Source organism: Sus scrofa, chromosome 3, assembly GCF_054392235.1.
Source record: "Sus scrofa isolate SSC_HxYL_T2T_F1_AM1 chromosome 3, Sscrofa_HxYL_maternal_Yorkshire_Landrace_v2.0, whole genome shotgun sequence".
In the NCBI taxonomy this organism is placed as follows: Eukaryota; Metazoa; Chordata; class Mammalia; order Artiodactyla; family Suidae; genus Sus; species Sus scrofa.
The window spans coordinates 97505244-97527597 of NC_139385.1; the positions used below are offsets into that span (position 1 = coordinate 97505244).

Consider the following 22354-nt stretch of genomic DNA (forward strand, 5'->3'; position numbering starts at 1 on the left):
TTACCTTTTCTTAATATCTCAAAAACAGTGCAAAAAAAAAATGTTTCCTTCATTTTTTTCCTCCCAGTATTATATCTAGCCACCCTCGCTGCTGCCCACAAGTGCTGCTTTTAAAAGTGCTGGCTCAGTGGCTTTCTCAAGCTCCTCTTAAAGAAAGGTGCATGTGATTAGAAAATGACTATGCCTTCTTTCTCTCTTTCCTTTTCTCACTGTACCTCCGGAACTTGTATTTCCAGAAAATGAGTCCATGTTTCCTTGCAATCCCACAGAAAAGTACAGGTATTGGACACTATCTCATTTTCAGTTTGATTTCTATAGGCACCTTCCTGGTACGGCTGTTGTCAAAATCAAATGAAATAATCAATATAAAATATTTAGTATGAGTCTAGGCCTTATAATCATTCAATAAATATTCAGCTTTTGTTACTGTAATTAACAGTAGTATGATTATGGAGTTCCCATTGTGGCTTAATGGTAACGAACCTGACTAGTATCCATGAGGACACAGGTTCAATCCTTGGACCCATTCAGTGGGTTAAGGATCTGGCATTGCCCATGAGCTGTGGTATAGGCTGCAGATACAGCTCGGATCTGGAGTTGCTGTGGCTGTGATGTAGGCCTGCAGCTCTGATTCAACCCCTACCCTGGGAACTTCCAGGTGCCACAAGTGTGGCCCTAAAAAGACCAAAAAAAAAAAAAAAAGAATAGTAGTATGATTAGCTAAGGTTTTTTGTTTCTTATGACAATAGGTTCACCTCAAATTCTTTTTTTCTTTCAGGTTTAGTGTTTTAATTAACATATAGCAGTGTATAAGTTTATGATGTACAGCATAATGATTTGACTTAACATATTACACACGTCGTGAAATAATTAGCACAGTAAATTTAGTAAACATCCCTCATTCCATAGAGATACAAAATTTCTCAATCTGTGCAAATTACTGTAATGCTGAGGGAATAATAATATAACAGCTATCATTCATTAAGTGTTCTATATCAGGCATTTTTAGGCACTTTATATAAATAGTCTTATTTAAGCCCCTAGCAATCCTTAGAAACAGATATTGGGATCCCATTTCAAAATTTTAAAACTGAGTTTTTTCAGAAGTTACACCATTTTTCTGGGTCATTAGCCAATTAATTTGAACATGGGGGTGCATTTGCTTCTAAAATAACCCCTTCTTGTAGGATGTGCATCCTGCAAGATTGTGGCGTGGCACTCAAACCCTCAATAAGAAGCCACTGAGCCCCAGTCAGGCACTGTGAGAAGAAATCTCAAACCAGGCCCCAGCCTCTAAGGAACAGACAATGGGTAAGTCACACCTGCTGCCCACCATTTTGTTACTTCAACCTAAAGCATTCCAAAGTTTCAAGTACTTAACCATCTTCCACTCTTTTGTGTTTGGTGCTTTTAGTATCTCTTCCATCATCCCAAACCAAGTATCAGCTTAGAAAACTGTGACAAACTTAAAGACTAACATTTCTTTTCTGTTGCAAAAATCTTCAGAGGTCTGGGATTCTAGACTCTCCCCTAAAAATTTCTGGGATAAACTTCCCTCCGTCTTTTACTGCAGGTGTATGCTACAAAAGCAGGTAGGTATAAGCTGATTCAGCCAGTACAACTACAGCCCCACTGAGCCACGATTGATGCCTTGTGTCACTGAAGCTAGTTATTGCTGTTTCTCTGGTCTCCAGAAAGATTTTCAACATACTCTTCCTTTTTTTAAGAAAGGGAAGGATGGGCATACGCCAAGTCTTAAGGGTTATAATCCAATTATACATAGGCAATCTCTAGTGATTGTTCTAATAGCAATTACTTCATTTATTTCTCTCCAATTACTCATATTAATATCATTATCCAACCTGCTAATGGCTTTCCTTGAAGAGGTTATTTATTCATCTGCTGAGCTCCAGTTATGAAAGATGCATTGTGTCTCTTGAAGTACAGCTGGCTTCTTTTTAAAACTTTGTAGAAGCTTGAACTAGAAGGATAAAACCTTTTTTATGGGAGTCATTCTTTACATCAGCTACACTTCTGCTCTGTCATTAATTGTGACTACCTATTCAAGAATGTCTCCACCATTCAGAATGTGGAAAACGTGCCAGTGGGAAGCTCAGCTCAATGGCAGTTCTGGCTTCAGCCTTGGGCTGGACACCCACTTATGCACATTATGACTCAGATTCCCTTCTCGTAACGCCTTATCTCTAGACACCATTCTCCATGAATCCCTTTCTCTGTTCGTAATCACTTCTAATCCTCCTGCTCCTCCGTCTGACCTTCTCTTCCCACAAAAATCCAGAAAGTATGCACTTAATAAACAAACAAATCCATTGACAAAGATAGATGTATTCAGGGCAGCTTTACCAAAATTCAGCTTCAAACTGGTATTTAACAAAATTCCAGCCAAAATGCGCATTTGTAACTCCAGCCAACTATTTTATTGAAACCAATTCAAAGCCAAACATTTTCTGAATGCCTACAAGGCTGCAAAAATAATAAATACTGTTTGGCTATCTTTCAAACCTTGGGGGATTCAAAGTCCTAATCCCAGAAAGAATAAGAAGACAAGGTAAAAGGAAGCAGACCTGAAAAATGTTATTGCCTTGAAAGTGACTCCCATCCAGAAATCAAACAGAGGAAGTTCATTTGGGGAACTTTCAGGTAGTCACCACAACTACCAGAAAATTGGGACACAGAAGAGAAGCATATTAAATGGATTCTTATAGCCCCTCTCACCCACTAGTACCTTTTCAGTTGTTTTTTAAAACAGATTTTCTGCCTTGTTTTGAGGTAACTTCCAAAAGGGGGATTGCAGAGGACACCTAAATGTGACCAGATCAGCACTACTCCAGTTTCAATATAAGTTCGAGTAACCAAAGACCAGAGATGTTTCAGAATTTAGACTTAAAGCCTAAAGGAAGACTAGATTGGTAAACAATGCGTCTCAAATAATGGAGTGCTGATATCCACAAAGAAGAGAAAGCTGAATTATAAATATAGTTTATAGCAACTCTAGATACCATGAGGTTGTAAGAAACCATAAACATCATGTAAACTCAGAAGCCCCTCTGTGTAGAAACAGAAGTGCCTCTTGACTCAACACAGCTCTGGCACACCCAATAATAAATCAGTCATTTGAGCAAGGTACAGAAGTAGGTATGTAAAACTTCTAGGAAGAAGGAAAATAACAAAGATGACATAAGCATAAAAAAGAGTGGGAATTCCCATTGTGGCTCAGAGGGTTAGGAACCCAACAAAGTGTCTGTGAAGATGTGGGTTCAATCCCTGGCCTCGCTCAGTAGGTTAAGGGTCTGGCATTGCCGCAAACTGTGGCATAGGTTGCAGAAGTGACTTGGTTCCCAGCTTTGCTGTGGCTGTGGATGTAGGCCTGCAGTTGCAGCTCCAATTCCACCCCTAGTCTGGGAACTTCCATATGCAGCAGGTGTGGCTGTAAAAAGAAAAAAAAAAAAAAAGGTGGAATTCTGGTACCTTTTCTAAAATCTAGAGGCTAGAAATTTTTGTAAAGAAAAAAATAGAAAAAGTAATTAAGTTAACCAAAGCACATGGTAGTAATATTAAAACAAAATAGGAGTTCCTGTCATGGCTCAGCAGTTAATGAACCCAACTAGTATCCATGAGGACGTGGGTTCAATCCCTGGCCTCGCTCTGTGGGTTAAGGATCCAGCATTGCATGAGCTGTGGTGTAGGTCGCAGACACAGCTTGGATCTGGTGTTGCTGTGGCTGTAGGCTGGCAGCTACAGCTCCAATTCAACCCCTAGCCTGGGGAACTCCATATGCTGTGGGTGTGGCCCTAAAAAGAGAAGAAGGACCCCCCCCAAAAAAACAAATAAAACTAGAGTTTATTGAGTATCCATGTATCAGATAATTTACTAGGTAGACATTTTCACAAATATTATCGTGTTTAGCTGTTAAAAATCTCAGGCACAAGTATTAAAATGTGGAAACCAAGGCTTCAAAACACAAAATAATTTGCCTTTAAAGCCCAGAGCTAGTAAGGGGTTGAATCAGGAATCATACCCGTCTACCTCACTCAAAAGCTCATGTGCTTCCCAACATCTTTTGCTATGTTCTACAGTCAAGCTTGCAGGAAGAAAGCTAATCCTTCCAAGTTTTCAAGAGGTCTCTAAATAATTCCAGCTTTGGGTTAAAAAACACCAGCCTTCAGGGAAATATTCAAACTGCCACCATCTGAACAGATCCAATGATGTTAATAGGAATTTCTTTGTTACATCTAAATACAAATCTACAGAAAATCTCCAACAGAACTAAGATCACAAATGCATACATTTCAATGCTCCCAAAGATGTCTGTAGAAACATCCTACGCTGGATTTAGAGGCTCCTTTTCTTTGGTAATCTCTGAGCATGATGCATAGATACCGTTAGAAATAGCTTACTCCTTGATATTTTGCTACTGTTCTTTCAGTTTATTTGGCCTATGTACTATCTAGCCACATTAGCACACCTCTTTTACCAAAACTGCATTCTATCAGTTTCCTCCTTTTTATTTTTAAAATGCTCATCACAGCAACCTAGCAGGGTGGCCTAAGCAACAAAGTGTGTATCTGTGTTCTCCCTTCAGAATCCCCCCCACTGCAGTTGTGGGCATGTCATACCCTGTCTCGGGTTCCCCCTCAGCTACCTCATCTTCCTCATCAATGTACAGTATTTCCATTGATGATCTTTTTTTTCTAATGGTTTCTTTATTCTTGCTATGTGTCTACAGTCACTTGTCATTGTTAAACCTCCTAGAAAGAAAGGAAAATCAAATCTAAGGTTAAGAGCAAAGAAAAAAAAAAAAAAGAACCATCATGCATGTTGCTTTGAAGTTGCATCTGATTCATCCTAACCCCTTGAGAGAAAAGACATTAGAAATGACAGGCCCTTGTTTTTTCATAAAGATAAAAATATTTGATTTATTTTTGGTCCTGAGTAACTTGACCCCAGAAGGTAAATTTATAACTGTATTTTAAATGTTAAATCCCAATGAGCAGACCTTTTTTTCCCCAAGAAGTTGCTTTTTACTACTAGTAGGAGTTCATGTGAAAAACAGGATGATATTCACTTGTTCTTTCTCAATTGTTTTGTAACTCTCTATTTACCTGATTTTCCCCAAAAAAAGCAGTTTTTCTTTTAATTTTTTTTTAATTTGTTGTTGTTGTTGTTGTTGTTGCTATTTCTTGGGCCGCACCCGCAGCATATGGAGGTTCCCAGGCCAGGGGTCGAATCGGAGCTGTAGCCACTGGCCTATGCCAGAGCCACAGCAACGCAGGATCCGAGCTGTGTCTGAAACCTACACCACAGCTCACGGCAACGCCGGATCGTTAACCCACTGAGCAAGGGCAGGGATCGAACCCGCAACCTCATGGTTCCTAGTCGGATTCGTTAACCACTGCGCCACAACGGGAACTCCAAAAGCAGTTTTCCTAACTCAGTAAATCGCCACTATCCTAATTCTCTCAAGTCTCAATTATTTAAGGACAAGTTATTAGCTGGAATTCATAATTCTTTGCTTCAGCAAACACCTGATTTAGTTCAACACTGTTTTATTGAATACTTATTAAGTACCAGGTGCTATACTGAGAACTGTATGGCTGAGAATATAAAGATGAATAAGTTTGGTCCTGAATTTAGAAATTCATAATCTAATAGGGAGACAACATGTAAATAAAAAACACCATTGTGTACAAAAAGTGTCAAAATAAAGTACAAGTCAAAAAGGGATTGCAGAGAAGGAAGCCTGAAGAGGGAAAGCAGTGTCTGATGCTAGTTGTAGATTGAGTGTGTGAGTGTGTGTGTGAGTGTGTGTGTGTGTGTGTGTTCAAGGAGGGAGAGAGAAAGAAGAAATCATTCTCAGTGAAAGTATAATACAGATCATTGGATTCTTGGAACTTCAAGCAGTTTGTTATAGCTGGAGTCTGCAATGCAGGGGAAGAAATGGTCAGTATGAAATGACACTAGAGAGAAAGGCAGGAGAAAACCCTGCCAGACTGCAAATCCCAGACCCCAAAACAGACTACAGAATCAAAATATGGACGTGCTTCTAGGAGATCTACATTTGTAACAAGCCCCCCTGTTTCTTCTTATGCTCACTGAAGCTGAGAATCCCCGCAGCAGGTGGTGGAGAACCTCTACAGGCACCTCCTCCTCCCTCCTTTCTTGATCATTATCCCTACCAGTGATTAGCCCCACCTAGTGGACTAAAGGAGCTGAGGCTCATGGCCTGATCCAATTTAGCCATAATAAAGCGACTTGAACAAAAGGAAAGGACATGGAAATTACCATCTAAAAAAGGTAAGACCAGGAACCCCTTGTCACACCTACCCTTTGGTGAGTACATGTTCATTACTTTTTTCATGTATGGTAACTGTTAGTTTTCTTGCCTGAGGAAATATTTTAGGGTGCTTGGCTCTGATACTCCCCAAATCTTTGTAAAGCTTGTTTATAAGTGAGCTCTGAGTGAGTGGTTTTACACCTACCTATACTCCTGCTTGATTGTATTTCTTATTATGTAAAGATCAAATAGAACAAATCCTTTCTGAATGCAAATATCATACTTTTACAACATTACATGCAACACTGCATATGCCAGAAATGTGTAAAAATAAGGTTTCAATTCAGCAAGTAGCTGAGTAGCTTGATAATGGTTCATCAAGAAAAAAATCAGGGAGACCTGAGACTTCCAATGAGTCTTCAGCTAGCATGCCCATGAATAAAATCATGCTTCTACTCAAGGCACCTGCATGATTTTCTTCTTGCAGGTCTAACCTGGATGGCTGTGAGTTGGCTTAATCTCAGCTGGCAACTGTGAGATGTTCATACAATCCCCCACAGTGGTCTCTGGGATTATGCTAAACAGAGCAATTTCCTTGCCCTAATGGATCAAAAGACTTGCATGGCAACAAAAATTAGAATACCAGATTTCTATTTCATGACCTAAAAAAAGGGCTGCTATGGCTACTATTTTGTGTTCAACCTCATTCCATCTTACTAATGTCTTTTTCTAAAGTCCTGTTATACTGCAAAAGCAACTGGAAAGACCTTTATTAAATTCATGTGCTATTTATAGTGTCTCTTCAAAGCTACTTGTTGTTTTTTCGTTTTGTTTTGTTTTGTCTTTTGTTTCTTGCAACCAAGGGAGTTTATGTGTGAGAAGCTGAACCTAAAATATTTTCCTTCCGAAAGCTCCTCCCACTCTTTTTGTGGGTGCTACTAGGTCAAATTCCAAGCCATCCGAAAGGGAATGATCTGTCAGGCCCTCCTCAAACTTTCATTGCCTAGATTATCACAGCAAATGGTCCTTCTTCATTCCTTCTGTGAATGTTTCACATTCAACTATCCTAACTGATACTGAAATTTAAGGTCAGCTGCAGCTCAGGCTAAGACTGCCACAAAACTTTTGAACTGTACCAAATTCCAATTCTTGGTGACCCCCAGAAACAGGGGCAGAAAACCATATTCTGCAAAAAGATTGAGAATAAATGTTAATTCCCTCGAGTAAAAAATAAAGACTGGTTCTCTTCCTCATTCACCCAGCAATACAAAGCAAATAAGATGGAGCAAATTTATAATTAAATGTAAGATTAACAACAAAAATTAAAGATGCTATTTCAAAGGTCTCGACTGGCACATAGCTCTTTGTGTACCCACAGGAAGAAAAGAAGCCTGTGCATCTGCCTGATTACATTCCATTTTGCTATTGAGGCAGATTAGTATGACCTATTAGATTTTCTAGCCAGAAATTGATATTAGGAGTAGGAGGTCAGTTTGAGACTAGTTATTCCCAGACTAACAAGACAAATACTGAACTATAAGCCAGAAAATAACTTACCTCTCATAAGAAGAGGGCTTCATAGTAATTCTCCAGGCTCGTTAGGACCCTTTAAAACTGAAATTTTCCGAATGCTGTCTATATCTTCCTGTTAGCTAAAATAACGTTTTCTTCCCCTAGACATAAAAAAAAAAAAAATTCCATTTCTTAGTGACAATTTTTCAAAAAGGACTGAAAAATTCTTCTTTTTTTTTTTTTTTTTGCTTTTTAGGGCTGTTCCTGCAGCATATGGAGGTTCCCAGGCTAGGGGTCAAATATTGGAGCTACAGCTGCTGGCCTATGCCACAGCCACGGCAACGCAGGATCCAAGCCACATCTGCGACCTACACCACAGCTCATGCAATGCTGGATCCTTAACCCATTGTTCGAGGCCAGGGATCGAACCCACAACCTCATGAGTCCTAGTTGGATTCATTTCTGCTGTGCCACAACAGGAACGCCTGAAAAATTCTTTTTTCAAAAGGAAAGAATATGAATGAAATTCAAGAGAATAAGAAATAATTTTTAAATAATTGAGCACATACTATGTATCACGCACTCTTTGTTGCCAGGCTTGAACTTGCAGTGAGCATGTTGTTGCAATCTGTAGATGTTTGCAATAATATCTACACATACAGGCACCATGGGAGCTTTTAGGAATGCCAATGGCAAGGGCTCCACCACAGATGAATTAAATCACAATGACCAGGGTGGACTGGGCATCACTATTTAAGAGCTACCCAGAGGATTCTAATGTGCAGCCAGAGTTGAGAATCACTATATTTGAACCCAACAAGAAGGCTGAGATTGGATTGGAGTGAGAGAAGAATGGATAGGAATTGGAGCTGGTATGATAAAGGGGTGGCCCAGGATAAGGATTTGGGGTTTTAATGTAATAGACTTGAGAAGCAAGTGGAGCGTTTTACTTAGAGAAGAGGTATGACTTGTTTGTAGGTAACATAGATCAAATAGGATTTTCTCAGAACCAAATCATTTATAAACTTTTTGTAAAGACAAATATTTGTTCTAGATTCCAAATAACTTCCTTGCAAATAAGCTTTAGAACTATAGGCCATAGGATAAGCAGTTCCCACCAAGAAGAGAGCTAAGATGAAAGAACAAAAAGGAAACTGAGTGAGGAATCAGGAGCCCTAACTCCTGTTGTCAAATAATTAGCTGTTGTTACTGTTTTAGAAAGAGGAAAATCACTTATCTTTTCAGACATATAGAAATCTGACCTTTTATTTTTAACTTAAAAATTCTAGAATTACATGTTGGTAGTAATTACCATCAAAACAAAGGGAGGATTTGGCATCTTTATCAATGAGACATTCATAGTATTATTAGGTGTGGTTAATTTATGCCAGTCCTAACTAAAGATGGAGTACAACAGGCTCACTATCTGGGTCCTTTTTAGGGCTCCCAAGAATTAAGTTCTCGCCTCAATCACCAGCACCAAGACTATGGCATTTGTTACTATACCCTGAAGACTATGTAAGTCAAAGTGAAAGCAGCCATCCTCTCTCTAAGAACAAACAGGCAGAGCCTATTATGAGTCTGCAGGCCTGTACCTTAACGTGTGCTCAAACTGAGATCCTGAGCTATTGCCTTAAACCTGAATTCAACTTCTGCTCAGCACAGGGAGCCATATTCTGTTCGTCTCCAACCTGTGTGTTCCCGTCTGACCAAAGATCCCAATTCACTAAGCCTTTGAGCATTGCTCATATCAGACCTCACCTCTAGACCTAGACTAGCCTTTGTCCTTAGAAACCACAGTGATTGTGCCTGCCATAGCCTGTAGCTATTTGGGGCCCCATGCAAAGGGCATCCCAATATAGTTAATTTAGATACTGTGTGACTTTGCCCTGACCAGATGTCCTGGCATGTATTGCACATAACCTGTGGTACCCAAAGCTGGTGCTGAAGGTTGTCTAAGCATCTCTGGCTTCCTCTCCAGGTATACATTTCTAGTCCCATATGTCCCACTACCACCCAACCCCAGTGCCTACCACAGAGGCAGAAGTCCAGAGGTCAAATTATCTCTCCACTGATTTCCAGGTTTTCCTTACTACCTGACAGTTCCTCAACTGAGAAAAGGTCTTCTCTTAAGCTTATTCAGACCAGTTTAAGTTCTATCTGTCACCAGGAGGCCTATGAAGTCACTGAGAGTCAAAGTAACCAGAGACATCCTAGCAGCACCCCCATAAAACCTGCAAAGTCATCCCATGCTCACATTGCCTATCTTCTGTGGATATCCTCCAGATTAGAAAACTTTCTGTAGCCCTCCCCAGGCTATACTACTGGAATATGAACAATTGTTGAATGCCCAGAAAGTGCCATCTTTGTCTTCCTTTGCAACTCCCCCATTAAAAACTACAACAAAACTAAATAAAAATGGCTGTGTTTTCAGTGATCATTCAAAGTCTCCATGAACTTCCAGAGCTGTCTTCCATTAAGGTAGAGCAGGATTAAAGCAAGCACTCCTGGCTACAGACTCAGTTCTCTATCAGTTAGAGCCTCTCAAGATTGCTAACCTACAAGTTTCCTAATTTGGGCCTATCTATCCCATTCTTCTGAGCAATCATCAAACCAGGAACTTCTAAATAACCACCCTCTTCTTTGAGGGTTAAAGCATTACTTAATTCATATCCTCAAACTTGCTGTACTTGTGCCCACACTCTCCTGGCAGTAAACATGGTGGTCTGGAGGGGGTAAATATGGGGAAGGTGCTAAGCTCAGCCAAAATGCTTGACCAAGAAGAAACTCTAGCTTCAAGTTCTGCTCCCCATAAAATATAGTCACATTTCATTTTCCATTCAAGAAGTTCTTAACGCCAATAGGATAGGGTACCAAGCTCTGCAGGAGGAATGCAGTCATGAACAAACCATCCCTGTCCTCAGTCTAGTGGAGGGGCTGGTTATGAAGCCAATCATGCAAATATCTCCATTGTAATTATAGATGGTTAACTGCTATGAGCAAAGGATGAGGAGACCTCATCTAGACTAAAGGTGAGGTAGAGATTTGAAGATTGAGTAGGAATTGTATGAACAGAATGGTGAAAACACTGGGAGAAGGGAGGGGGTTGATCAACTCTAGAAACAAATTAGGCTGTCCCCTGGCTATCTGACAGTCTTGTCAGCTGGAATGTCCAAACCAGGAAGATATATCTGGAAAAACCTCTGGGAGATAACTCTGGAAAGAGTGACCATCTGCGAGATAACTCTGGAAAGGGTGACCCTCTGCTTTTTAATTCTATTATAGACACTTTAATTATTGTAAGATGCCTTTAGCCTACACAATGCTCCAAAGATTGCTCAAAACCGTGACCTGGATTTGGGATCCTCCTGTTTTATGATGGCCTATCTCTGAGTTGCCTTCCCTAAATACCATTTTGCATGGTCCACAGGCATATGAGCCATATATCCAAACTCAAGTAAACTCAAGAACTGCAGAATTTCTAGTCTGTGATTTTTCTGGGGTGAAAGGAAATGAAAACAGGAAGTTTCAGATTATCCCTAAAAGACCTGTACTAATATAATAATGTCTAACAAACAACATTCCTAAATCCAATAATTAGTAAAACCTGAGCTTCTGTAGGTGCTTGATTCTGGCCTTTTCCCTTCTAAATCATCACATTCAGTTATTGCAGTCCTGTTTAAGTTCACCTGTTTCCAATAGCCCACATAGTCCAGGCTAACAGTGTAGTTCTCAAATTACAGTCTCTGGACTACATCACCAGGGAACTTTTAAAAATGCCAGTTCTTGGGCCCCACCTCAGATCTTTTAAATCAGAAACTCTGAGTGTGTGTCCCAGCACACAGTATTTTAACAAGCCCTCTGGATAGTTCTGCTGCATGCTTAAGTTTGATTACCACTGCCCTATATAGGACCTTTTGCCCATTTCCATGAAACGATCTTTCCCTACCCAATTTCCTATAGCAGTTTGTAATGAGATATTTTCATATCTAACGATCCCAGTCCTCAGGTCTTTCAAAACTTGTAGTTTTAGACCAGGACCTCCAAACAGTCATTAGAAGCCTAAAATTGTGACATGTGGGCAATTGGACTCCTGTCCAGTTACTTTTGATAAATGACCCTACTTAGAGATCACACAGGAAGTATTTGCAACAACCAAATCTTGAGGGATTTGGTTCTTCTCTTTACCTACTTCTATTTCCTTATCACATTCCTCCTAATTTATAAAATGACATAATACTAATTTTTTAGTTACTGCCAAAATTAACTCAGTTCCTTAACCAGCCAAATCTAGTTGCAAAAAAAAAAACCACAAAAAACAAAAAACCTATACCTACAGAGAGACTGTGAGTTATAGGGGAATATCATGATGGACTGACTTTTGGGGTTCTCCTAGAGTTCCTTCTCCAACAGAGTTCTTTAGGGTCTCCAGTACCACTTTGCTGACAAGTCCTTTGACTTTACAAAAACACTCTCTATGAAAAGCATATAAACTTCAGGAAAATGTCTGTTAAACAACTGAAATAACACACTTGATCATAGATAAGAACTCGATATAATAAGAACTTGATATAATAATTATGTCCCTGGAGTATTTTAATGTATTCCAAAGTTTCACCATGTATAAAATGAAAATACGGTAAAAACGTAATTCTCAGGCCTACTTGGAATCCAGATAAAGAAGACAGACAAGTAGCAATCAGTGGACTCCAGTCTCCATTCTGAGACCTCCACCTCTCAGCTTTACCTTTATTCTACTTCCAAATCCCCTGCCCAATTACTCCTTAGCCTTTATGTCTAAAATAGCTCCTGTAAATCAGAAGTTCCCTTGGACAGAAGGATAGATTTGCTAAGTAATACTAGATCCCTTCAATTAGTCTATATTCAGGGGAATTCTAGAGGACTAGTTAGAATGTTCTAATGAGATCATAAAAAAATGACCTTCAAAATTATCAATAACAAACCAGTAATATTTTTGGGGTTGTATGCGTGGCCACAGCGTTTTTCTTAGTGTCATGTGCCTCCTATACCTACTAATTCTAACTGTATCATTTCAGTGAGCTAGAATTCTAGAAAGGTTCCAAAGACATAATAAATATCTTGAAAATGTATATACAGTTCATCCTAATCAATGGATCATTAAAAGATCATTAGACTCTCTTATTCAAATCTACCTTATTTTTTAATATTTTAAAAACAATCATTAAAAAACAAGAATGAGGAGTCCCCATTGTGGCTCAGCAGGTTAAGAACCCGGCTAGTATCCATGAGAATGTGAGTTTGACCAATGACCATGTTCAGAGGGTTAAGGATCTCACATTGCCCCAAGCTGCAGCGTAGGTTGCAGATGCATTTCAGATCTGGAGCTGCTGTGACTGGTGTAGGCCCACAGCTGCAGCTCCAATTCGACCCCTAGCCTGGGAACTTCCATATGCCATGGGTGTGGCCCTAAAAAGCAATTAATTAATTAATTAATTTAAAATAAATAAAAAATACTTTTCCACACTAGTTTGCCATGAAATAAATGATTGTGCTAAGTGAGTCTTATACACATTACATTTATAATATCTCTCTTAATAAACTGGGTAAATTATTCATTAGTATGACCTTGGATTGATTTATCATGTGACATGTTAAAAAGAGTTAAACTGCAAATTTCAGGTATAGGAACAAAGGGAATATTTGCTGCATTTGGAAATAAGTGATACTTGACATAATTATTACAGAGTTTTTGATGTCGCAGATACTGCATCAGGAACTGATTGGATAAGAATTGGTCACCATCAGTTCTTAATGCATTGCCTTCAGCATCTAAACAAGCATCAGTAAACATCTCAAGTTAGATTTGCTATGATGTATTTTTGGTTATACAATATGGTTAGTTAAGCACTCTTAATTACCCTAAAGAGAAATGTTTCTGAGATAGGTGGTCCCAAGATGCTAAAACACCTATCACTATCCCACCACTCTTATAGATTAATGGAACCAGAGAAGTTAATCTAGTTCCATATTTATGTCTTTAATACACTTATACCTTCCTTGCTAAATATGTTAGTATGAAATAAAACAACGTAAAAGTTGCTGATCATTTTTATAATTTGTGAGAAAAGTGAGTAGACGTATTTGGTTTGCTATATTTGCTTATCTTTTTTTTTTAACTTAAAGGGTTTATGGAGTTTAAATAGACATTGTTATTTGAATGGAGATTATTTCCCATCATTACCACTTAAGTAAATATTATAAGAAAAAAATGTTGGAGTTCCCGTTTTGGCTTAGCATTTAACAAACCTGACTAGTATTCATAAGGACGAGGGTTCAATCCCTGGCCTTGCCCAGTGAGTTAAGGATCCAGCATTGCCTTAATGTTGGTTGTAGGTCACAAATGCAGCTTGGATCCCGCATTGTTGTAGCTGTGGTGTAGGCCGGTAGCTACAGTTCCAATTGGACCTCTAGCCTGGGAAACTCCATGTGCCACAGGTGCAGCCCTAAAAAGACAAAAAAGAAAAAGAAGAAAAGAAAAAAGAAAGAAAAAAAGAAAAAATGCTACAAAGAAATTACTATAAAAAACAACACGTTATAAATAATTATACTTTCAACTAGCCTCAGTTCATTTTTATTTCTAGCATTTTCTAGCTTTAATGGTCAAGGTGGTTTGACAAGCAAGTTTATTTTTCTTCACTTACAAATTCACTTATCAGACATTTATTGAACACATATTATGTGTCAGCTACTATTCTCACTGCTGTGATACAGCAGTGAGAAAAGTCACTAAACTAATGGAGCTTACATATTAGTGAAGGGAGCTAACTAAAAACCAATTTATATTTTGTTTAAAAACAAGGGTTTTCAGGGCAGTAACAGTCCTGAAATAGATTTAACATGGATTGAACATTATTGTATATGAACAATAATACAAATTTTGTGGATAATTATAAAATAAATTTGATAAGCAATTTAATGTTACCATAAATGTATGCTATACATATACTATATATTTTTTTCATAGCTAAATGTGTTCCCCAAAGGGAGAAAAGGCTACTATGCGGGATCTCTGAAAAGTCTTTACTGCAGGTAATGTGAGACATAAATTTAATGTTTATCAAATTTGAATACAACCCAAATGTGCGCCATAAGGCCCAGTTCCAGTGAAGAAACACAGACAAATGACCATAAGTAACTGTAAAAATAATTCCTACTTCTTGTCATATCTGGCAAAGAATATTAAAGGAAAAACAATTCATAACCTTCAGCTATTCTTCTAGAAATCTCCATTCTTGTTCTTTTTTTTTAATAATGATTTTTTCCATTATAGCTGGTTTACAGTGTTCTGTCAATTTTCTACTGTATAGCAAAGTGATCCAGTCACACATACATATATACATTCTTTTTGTTCACATTATCATGCTCCATCATGTTACTAGATATAGGTCCCAGTGCTATACAGCAGGATCTCATTGCTTATCCATTCCAAAGGCTAAATAGTTTGCATCTATTAACCCCACCTCACACCAGTCAGATGGCCATCATTAATAAGTCCACATAACAAATGCTAGAGAAGATGTGGGAAAAAGGGAACCCTCCTGCACTGTTGGCGGGAATGTAAATCGGCACAACCACTATGGAGAACAATATGGAGGTACCTTAGAAATCTATATATAGAACTACCATATGACCCAACAATCCCACTCTTGGGGATATAGCCAGACAAAACTTACCTTGAAAAAGACACATGCACCCATATGTTCACTACAGCATTATTCACAATAGTCAAGACATGGAAATAACCTAAAGGTCCATTGACAGATGATTAGATTAAGAAGGTGTGGTATATAGACACAATGGAATACTACTCAGCCATAAAAAAGAACAAAATAATGCCATTTGCAGCAACATGGCTGAAACTAGAGACTCTCATACTAAGTGAAGTAAGTCAGAAAGAGAAAGACAAATACCATATGGCTTTCTTACATCTTTTTCCATCTCCCTTCCTCTTGCTTCCCCAATTCGTTCATGCTATTCATATTCATTCATTCTCTCTCTTTTCTCCCTCCCTCCCTTCTCTCCCTCTCCCTGTCCCCGTCACTCCCCCTCCTCCCTCCTTCCCCTTCTCCTGCTCTGGCTCTCTTCTCTCTCCTTGCTCCTCCCTCCCTCCTTCTCTCCCCCTCCCTCTTCCTCTCCCCTTCACTCCCCCTACCCCCTACCCCCTCCTGCTCTAGCCCTCTCCTTCTCTCTCCTTGCTCCTCCCTCTCCCTCTCAAGACCTTACAGAATCAGACCCCTAGGCTCCCTTTCAATCAGTTCCTTCCATTCCTCCTTGCTTGCTATACCCAACTCTGCTCCATTCTCCAGAGAGTCACATAGCTAGCCCTCTCACTTCAAGTCTCTACTCCTTTTGAGAAAGGCCTCCTCCAACTACTCTATTTAACATAGCCCCATCCCCCACAGCCTGTCACACTCTACCCCACTACCTCACTTTATTTTCTTCCCACCTATCACTACTTGACATTGGTTTTATAATTGTTTGGGTTTTTTTTATTGTCTGTCTTCCTCACCAGAATGTAGGTGGTTTGAAGGCTGGGACCATGTTGTTCACTGTGGTATCCCTAGAATTCAGAAGATTTACTAGCACATAATAATTGTTTGAAAAAAAAATGAATTGATTGTACTGGAAAACATCATTTTAACTCTTCTTTCAAGAGCAATATTGCATACTTAAATATGAAAGTTTACAAACCTTCTTAATTAGGTCCTCAGAACTTTTCTCCATCTATAGTCTCTGCTGAGTAGGTGGGGGGTGAAGTTGGTATTGAGTTCTGAATGTTTAAATACCATACATATGCTAAAGAACTGCAAGTTCATATTTCTAGCCCTGACTATTACCTAAGCTCTAGACCAGTATACCCAAAGGTTGAATTGGATTGATTAGAATAAGATCCTGAAAATTGTACTGGGGACCTGTGGGAAGACCCTGATGAAGCTGAGGACATAGAATCTCTATATTCTGAGAAGTCTTCTTTGCCAGTAGGAGTGGCCTCTTTACTCCCCACTCCATCTCCTCACCTGAAGGTATTAACCCTGTACTGCCTGAGGAAACCATAATGGCCTTCACTGAGATAGCTTCCCTGCAAGACCATGCTAAGTCTCCTCAGGACCTACCCTACCATCCCTCTTTGCTTCTAGATCTATAAATAGACACAAGTCCCAACAGGCCCCTAAACGTGAGGTACAAAGTGTGACCCATAAGGAGCTGCACTACACTGCAAAAAGAACAACTTGAGTTTTCAACACAGGCAATTAGAAATCCAAGGCATATGTGTGGGAATGGATAAGAAGAGTGAGGGATGATAGTAGAGAAACATAGAGTTGAATCAGAATTGACACAACACTGTAAATCAACTATATTTTAATAAAAAGAAACAAAGATAAATAAATAAATAAGCGAGCAAACAAAAAGAAGTTGAATCGGGCTAAAAATTTATTGATATGGGCTCACTAAGTAGAGACTCTTCATCTAATGTTACAGCTCAGGGGGTTAGAATGGGCTCTAACAGTCTATTTGATTAGTTGCTTGCCTGAAACATGGACCAAAAGGTAACTCACAGTGAGCAAGTTAGTGCCAGAGTCACTTTGGTCTAATGTAGAGAAAGGGATTTAAAGACTTAGGGAGATTGTATTGTTAGAGCGGATTTGTCATTTAAGACCTACTCACTCATCCCGGGAGGATCCAGAGATATACCTTTCACCATGACTGTGAGAAATTAATTCATGAGGGAACCCTGTATCCTTGAAAAGTTTTGTGAGCACTCTTCTCGGTAGGCCAGACCTAACAGTGAGACCTGAATTAGGAAACCTGAATGTGATGGGAGTGATTGAATCCCCTGGTGCCAGGGGCCAAGTGGTAGCACTCAACCACCAAAGGCACAGTGGGCATGATTACCACAATGGATAGTAGTCAAAGTGGCATTCAGGACAGTCTGACTCCTGCAGATCTACGGTATTGGCTAATCAATCATGGCGTTCCTAGAAGTGAAACAGAAAGCCTACTATTTCTTACTTATCTGCATAAGCGCACAACTTCTAGGACAAGTGAACAAAAACCTAACGTGAATTATAAAAACAGAGTCATGACCCTCAATCAACTCCCAGCCTTGAGCCAGTTTACAAGCCAAGAACCCAGTGAATGGAGGGAAAGACAGAAACCCCTTGAGGAAGGACCCCAGTATACTGCCAAAAACATATGCTGTTAATCTTTCTCCCAGCCATAGCCAAAGGGACCTATAGCCTTTTACCAGGGTAACATTTATTGGGGAAAGGTAATAATCAGATATTTGGGGGACTTCTGGACACTGGCTTTGAACTAACACTAATTCCAGAAGAACCAAAATGCCACAGTGGTCCACCAGTCAGAGTAGGGGCTGAAGGTCAGGTGATCAATGGAGTTTTAGCTTAGGTCTGTCTCACAGGGTGCTCAGTGGGCATGTGGACCTATCCTGGGGTTACTTCCTCACTTCCAGCATAACTAGAATAGAGGTACTCAGCAACCGGCAGAATTCCCACATTGGTTCCTTGACCACAATTGGCTATTTTGTTTAAAAAGGCCGAATGGAAGTCACTAGTACTGCCTCTGTCTAGGAAAACAATAAACCAAAAGCAATGCCCTGTTCCTGGAGGGACTACAGAGATTAGCGCCTTCGTGAAGGATTTAAAAGAAACAAGAATGGGGATTCCCACCACATCTCTATTCAACTCATTGGCCTTTGCACAAGACAGATGGATCTTGAAAAATGACAAAGGATTATCATAAGCTTAACCACGTGGTGACTCCAATTAGAGTTGCTATATCAAATGTGATTTTATTGCTTGTGTAGATTAACACATCTGACAGCTAGTATGCAGCTATTAATCTAGCAAATGCTTTTTTCTCCATACCAGCCAATGGGAACAACCTGAAAGAGTCTGCTTTCAGCTGGAAAGTCCAGCAATACACCTTCACTCTCCTACCTCAGGGGTATATCAATTCCCTAGCCCCATGTCATAATTTAGTTCATGGAGACTTTGATCACCTTTCTCTTCTGCAATATATCACACTGGCCCATTACATCAATGACATTATGTTGACTGAACCTAGTGAGCAAGAAGCAGCAATTACTCTAGACTTATTGGTAAAAATTCAGGGACCTTCTACTTCAGTGAAATTTCTAGGGGGTCCAGTGGTATGGGGTATGTCAAGAAAGTTCTTCAATAGTGAAGGAAAAGTTGTTGTATCTGGTCCCTACTACAACAAAAATAAAAAAATAAAAAGGTACAATACCTAAGGGGCCTCTTTGGATTTTGGTGGTAACATATTCCTCGTATGGGTGTGTTACCCTAGTCTATTTACCAAATGACCTAAACAGTTGCTAGTTTTGAGTATGGCCAGAGAAAGAGAAGGCTTTGCAACAGGACTATGCTACTATGCAAGCTTCTTTGCCACCTGGGCCATATGATCTAAAAGATCCAGTGGTGCTTGAAGAGCAGTGGCAGACAGGGATGCTGTCAGGAGCCTTTTGCAGGCTCTTACAGGTGAAGGCACAAGTAAGTTATATGAAAAAGTAGCCCAGATGTCCATGGTTCACCCTCCTGCTACACCACCTTCTCTCTCCCAGCCCACACCCATGGTCTAATGGAGAGTTACCAATAATCAGCTGACATATGAAGAGAAGACTCAGGCCTAGTTTATAGGTATTTCTGCACGATAGTCAGGCACCACTCAAAAGTCTGCACTTTCTGGGACATCTCAAAGGAGAGTGGTGAAGGGAAATCCTCACGTGGGCAGACCTTCAAGCACCATAACTTGTTGGTTCACTTTAGTTTTAAGGAGACCATATATGCAATTACAAACCAATTCACTGGGTCTAGCCAATGATTTGGCTGGATAGTCAGGGATTTGGAAGGAACATGACTTGACAACAGATGACAAGGAAAGCTGGGAAAGAGATATGTGAATAGACTTCTCTGAATAGGCAAGAAAACCTGAAGATATTTGTGTCCCATAGAAATGTTCACCAAAAGGGTAGCTTAGTAGGGGAGGATCTTAATACCAAGTGGATAAGATGACTTGTTTTGTGGATACCAGTCGCCCTCTTTCCCCAGCCACTTTTGCTTTTGCCCGATGGCAATACAAACAAAGTAGCCATGGTGGCAAGGATGAAGAGTCTGCATGGACTCAGCAACATGGATTTCTTTTTAACCAAGGCTAACCTGGCTACAGGCACTGCTGAGTGCCCAATGTGCCCTCAGCAGAGAGCTAACACTGAGTCCTTGATATGGCCTCATTCCCTGTAGTGATCAGCCAGGTACCTGGTGATAGGTTAATTCCATTGACTGCTTTCATCATGGAAAAGGCAGTGTTTTATTCTTATTGTAACAGATACTTACTCTGGATGTGGATTTGGCATGCAATACTTCTGCCAAAACTACCATCTGGGGATTTACAGAACGCTTTATCCACCACCATGAAGCATTTCTTCTGATCAAGGAACTCAGTTCACAGCAAAAGTGCAGCAGTGGGCCCATGCTCATGGAATTCTTACCATGTTCCCCATCATCCTGAAGGAGCTGGCCTGATAAAATAGTGAAATGGCCATTTGAAGACTCAGGTATAGCACCAGACAGACAGTAATATCTTCAAGGGCTGATACAGGGTTCTTCAAAAGGCTATAAATGTTCTGAATCAGCATCCAATATATGGTGCTGTTTCCCTGATAGCTAGGATTCATAGGTCTAGGAATCAAGGAGCCAGAGTAATCTTTTAAAAATGGGGGAGGGGGCATGAGTTTAATTTATTATGGTGATCATTTTGCAATATATACAAATATCAAATCATTATGCTGTACACCTGAAACAAATGTTATATATCCATTATACCTCAATTTTTAAGGCAGAATATAATTTGAGTATGTGTAATGATGTCATTGCTCTTTTTTTTTTTTTTTTGTCTTTTTTGTTGTTGTTGTTGTTGCTATTTCTTGGGCCGCTCCCGTGGCATATGGAGGTTCCCAGGCTAGGGGTTGAATCGGAGCTGTAGCCACTGGCCTACGCCAGAGCCACAGCAACGCGGGATCCGAGCCGCGTCTGCAACCTACACCACAGCTCACAGCAACGCCGGATCGTTAACCCACTGAGCAAGGGCAGGGACCGAACCCGCAACCTCATGGTTCCTAGTCGGATTCGTTAACCACTGCGCCACGACGGGAACTCTGATGTCATTGCTCTTTACTACATCAAGATGAGGCTTCACTACAGCTAAGACAGCTCCATATACATAAGAATAATAAATATTCTTAAAAAGAAATGAATGGAGGCATAATATTCCCCTGCTAAAAATCTTCAATGTCCTGTTAAATTTGCAATGGAATAAAATCTTGTTATCACTGCCTATATAATCTTTCATGTTTTAATTAATGTCTACCCTTCCCAATTTGATGCCATGCAATTTCCTCCCTGTATTTAGGAGTGAAAGTTCCAGCAGGAACATGATAGACATTCTAAAGAGCAATTCAAGAGACTTTACAAAGGTGAAGTCAGTATTCAGGACCCAGCCACTTAGAAGGAACCAAGAATTTTTAACTATAGCAATAGTGTAAAGCCAATACTACCCCTAATCCTGGAGGAGCAGAAGTGGAGTGGTCACCAGAGTTGGCGCCTGGGAAAGAGACCACTGATGTGTGTATGCCTTTAGTTAGAAAGAAGAAGCCATGGAGTTCCTGCTATGTCACAGGGGTTAAGAATCTGACTGCAGCAATTCAGGTTATTATGGGGGCATTGGTTCAATCTCTAGCCTAGGAACTTCCATATGCTGTGGGCAAGAAAGGAAGGAAGGAAAAAAGGAAGGAAGGAAGAAGCCACTATCAAATCACTGCTGGTGGACTATGGTGGTACAGGGAAAAAAACACTCTGACCTCTTTTCTCCTCTGCCCTCTGAACTCAATAGTTCTCCCATTGGTCAAACTCATCTGGAAGCCAAAAGGCCACAGACGCCAGGTAATGCAGCCTGAGAGGCAAAGGAACTGGTGCACAGAATAGGACAGAGAGTGCACATGAAGAGGCAAATGGAAAATGTCTAGTACAGCTCATCACATTTGTTCGTCAATGTCCTCTCCTGTCCTTCATCTGGATTAAAAACTTATGTACCTAATGTAGCAGAAACAGAAAGCCCTATAATCATTGTATTGACTGTGAGTATGATGTCAATTCACTTACCCCCATCTCAAACCTAAATTGGAAAGTTAGTCACCACCAGTGCTCTCCAAATGAGAGAAACAATTAACATCCATATTTAGTTCTGCTAAATTGGGCACTAAGACTCCTTGGAGTCTCTTTATACCACCAAGCCAACAGGTACTTCCCTATACAGGCCAACATGATTGGCCTCAATTACTAAGGGGAAACTGAGTTGCTGCTATAGAGTAAGAGCAAGGAAGATTATTTCTGGAATCCAGAGGATTCACTGGACCACAGCTTAGGAGTCCCAAGCCTAGAAACAATGGTCAGAGGAAATAGTGTAGAC

General features: G+C 39.9%; 1 protein-coding gene, 1 long non-coding RNA gene and 2 other non-coding genes across 45 annotated transcripts in view; 3 read left to right on the plus strand and 1 right to left on the minus strand.

Moving 5' to 3' along the window:
- LOC146404789 (uncharacterized) overlaps positions 1–3541 on the plus strand; it is a 62903-nt gene extending 59362 nt beyond the window's left edge. Inside the window, exon 3 of the long non-coding RNA XR_014841941.1 lies at positions 1188–3541. This is a non-coding gene — a long non-coding RNA (uncharacterized LOC146404789). The remainder of the gene's footprint in view (positions 1–1187) is intronic.
- CCDC85A (coiled-coil domain containing 85A) overlaps positions 1–22354 on the minus strand; it is a 691220-nt gene that overhangs the window by 368629 nt on the left and 300237 nt on the right. For all 42 annotated transcript variants that reach the window (XM_085019267.1, XM_085019261.1, XM_085019269.1 and 39 more), the window contains one exon: positions 7853–7968. The gene's annotated coding sequence lies outside the window, so the exon portion shown is untranslated. The remainder of the gene's footprint in view (positions 1–7852; positions 7969–22354) is intronic.
- Positions 6793–6897, plus strand: MIR216-1 (microRNA mir-216-1). Its single transcript, NR_038486.1, has one exon. It is a non-coding gene; the product is annotated as a microRNA mir-216-1 (primary transcript).
- MIR217-1 (microRNA mir-217-1) lies at positions 13521–13627 on the plus strand. The gene has a single exon (NR_038487.1). It is a non-coding gene; the product is annotated as a microRNA mir-217-1 (primary transcript).